The sequence below is a fragment of the Macaca mulatta genome, chromosome 15, assembly GCF_049350105.2.
Source record: "Macaca mulatta isolate MMU2019108-1 chromosome 15, T2T-MMU8v2.0, whole genome shotgun sequence".
NCBI classification, from domain to species: domain Eukaryota; kingdom Metazoa; phylum Chordata; class Mammalia; order Primates; family Cercopithecidae; genus Macaca; species Macaca mulatta.
Window position 1 is genome coordinate 25,045,422 of NC_133420.1, and position 2,669 is coordinate 25,048,090.

The 2,669-nt window shown below is 44.3% G+C and overlaps 1 pseudogene; it reads right to left on the reverse strand.

The window, feature by feature from the left end:
• Window positions 1-1,525: 1,525 nt before the first annotated feature.
• LOC100429835 (olfactory receptor 1G1-like) lies at window positions 1,526-2,460 on the reverse strand (annotated as a pseudogene).
• Between the last annotated feature and the right edge of the window lie 209 nt (window positions 2,461-2,669).

Here is a 2,669-nt window from a genome sequence, read left to right on the forward strand (position 1 = left end):
TAGCAGCTCAGTCTATGACTGACAGACTTCACTCAATGACAAGAAATACTGAAAAGATCTGGGAAGGGTCACATACTTCGACTTTCAGGGACTATTTCTAAGTCCAGCTTAGGAAGCACATAGAAACCCACTAGGAGGTTTTTTTTTTCTTTAAGTTCTGGGGTACATGTGCACAACGTGCACCTTTGTTAAATAGGTATACATGTGTTGTATTGGTTTACTGCACCTATCAACTCAACATTTACATTAGGTATTTCTCCTAATGCTATCCCTCCCACCGCCTCCCACCCCCAACAGGCCCAAGTATGTGATGTTCCCCTCCCTGTGTCCATGTGTTCTCATTGTTCATCTCCCACTTATGAGTGAGTACATGCAGTGTTTGGTTTTCTGTCCTTGTGATATTTTGCTGAGAATAATGGTTTCCAGTTTCATCCATGTCCCTGCAAGGGACATGAACTCATCCTTTTTTATGGCTGAATAGTATTCCAGGGTATATGTATGCCATATTTTTCTTTATCCATTCTATTATTGATGGACATTTGGGTTGGTTCCAAGTCTTTGCTACTGTGAATAGTGTCACAATAAACATACGTGTGCATGTGTCTTTATGGTAGCATGATTTATAATCCTTTGGGTATATGCCCAGTAATGGGATTGTTGGGTTCAATGGTAGTTCTTGATCCTTTAGAAATCACCACATCATTTTCCACAATGGTTGAACTAATTTACACTCCCATCAACAGTGTAAAGGTGTTCCTATTTCTGAAAACTACTAGGTTTTTAACCTCTCACTATTACAAGTAATGATGCAATGAAATAGTTTCATAAAATTATTATAATGAGTATGTATTGCAGGACATATAAGAAAAATAAATCAGGATTTAAAACTAAAGAATTAAGGGCTTGTCCCAATAACTTACTGTCAGAGTCTTTAGCTCTAATCTCAGTTGGATGACTTGGGACCAGTTCTCTGATCTATTTGTGCCTAGTGTCTTCTAGAACAATTCTGGTTCTGTTAGTCCTACCAAAATGTGTGCCTTTTTGGTTGTTTTCTGCATGTGGAAGTTAATCCCTGTGAGTGAGCTGCTTCCTAAGCTGGACTTGGAAATGGACTTGAAGTATGTGACTCTTCTCAGATCTAGTCAGTATTTTTTCTCATTGAGTGAGGCCTGTCAGTCAGACTGAGCTGCTAACTGTGCTTCCTTCAAGAACCTAAGTTCTATCTGATGTCATTCTTTTGGTGGTTCCCACTCTCTGATATGAATCTGCTTGGGTACCTCTCCCCACTAATTATATCATCCTGTAGGAATTGCTGGCCACTCCATCTCTCCAGGCTGTAGCTCTGTCCCTGGCCAGTGGATCCTATTCCAGTCCTGCCACATCAGGCATTCCTCATTTGTTAAACCTGCCTGTAACACTGAGCATTCATCCTGCCTTGGATTTGAGTTTTTCAAGATTGTAATAGAGAAGTTCAATTAGGAAGGCATTCAGAAGAGCCTGGGCTTCTGCTGTGGGGCAGGACTCTTTATTGAGTAGTGCATTTTCTCAAGCCAAAGAGTCTCCACAAAGCCTCTTTCATGTCCCTCTTCCTCAGGCTATAGACAAAAGAGTTCAGCATGGGGGTGACCATTGTGTATACAACGGATGCAATCATTCCAGTATCTGCTAGTGGGAATGAAGGCTGGAAATACACCAGAAACAGGGTTCCATAGAAAAGAGTGATCACTGTCAGGTGACAGCCACAGGTAGAGAAGGCTTTGTGTTTCCCCTCAGCAGAGGAAACTCTGAGGATGGTGTGCACGATGTGGGCATAAGAGACTAGGACACAGATGAGAGGGACAACACCAGAAAGAGTGGCTTCAGTGAACATCATGAAGTGAAAGACCTTGATGTCTGAACAGGCAAGTTTGAGAAGTGGGAAAAGATCACAGAAAAACTGTGGGATGGAATGGGAGGCCCAGAATGAGAATCGAATGATCAGGAGAATGAGTGAGAAAACCTGGAGGTGGGAGCAGAGTCAGGACATGGCCGCCAGCAGCAGGCAGGCTTGGGGATGCATGATCATGTAGTGCAGAGGAAGGCGGATGGCCACGTAGCGATCATATGCCATCATGGCCAGCAGGAAGTTATCTAGCAGGGCTAGTGTCATGAAGAAGTGCATCTGCATGAGGCACCCAGTATAGGAGATGGTGTGATGTTGTGTCTGGATATTCACCAGCACCTTGGGGACAATGGTGCAGATCAAACAGATATTGATGAAGGACAGATTTGCCGGGAAGAAGTACATGGGGTGTGGAGACAAGGGTCAGAACCAATGGCTTGAAGGATGAGCAGGTTCCTTAACACAGTGACCAGGTACATGCCCAAGAAGAGCCCAAACAGGAGAGGCTGCTGCTCTGGGTGCTCAGAGAAGTCCAGGAGCAGGAAGTTAGAGATGCTGGTCTCTTTTTCTTTTTTTTCTTTTTTGAGACGAGTCTCTCTCTGTTGCCAGGCTGGAGTGCAGTGGTGTGATCTCAGCTCACTGCAACCTCTGCCTCCCGGATTCAAGCAATTCTCCTGCCTCAGCTTCCCGAGTAGCTGGGACTACAGGTGGATGCCACCATGCCCAGCTAATTTTTGTATTTTTAGTAGAGACGGGGTTTCACCATGTTGGCCAGGCTGGTCTTGAT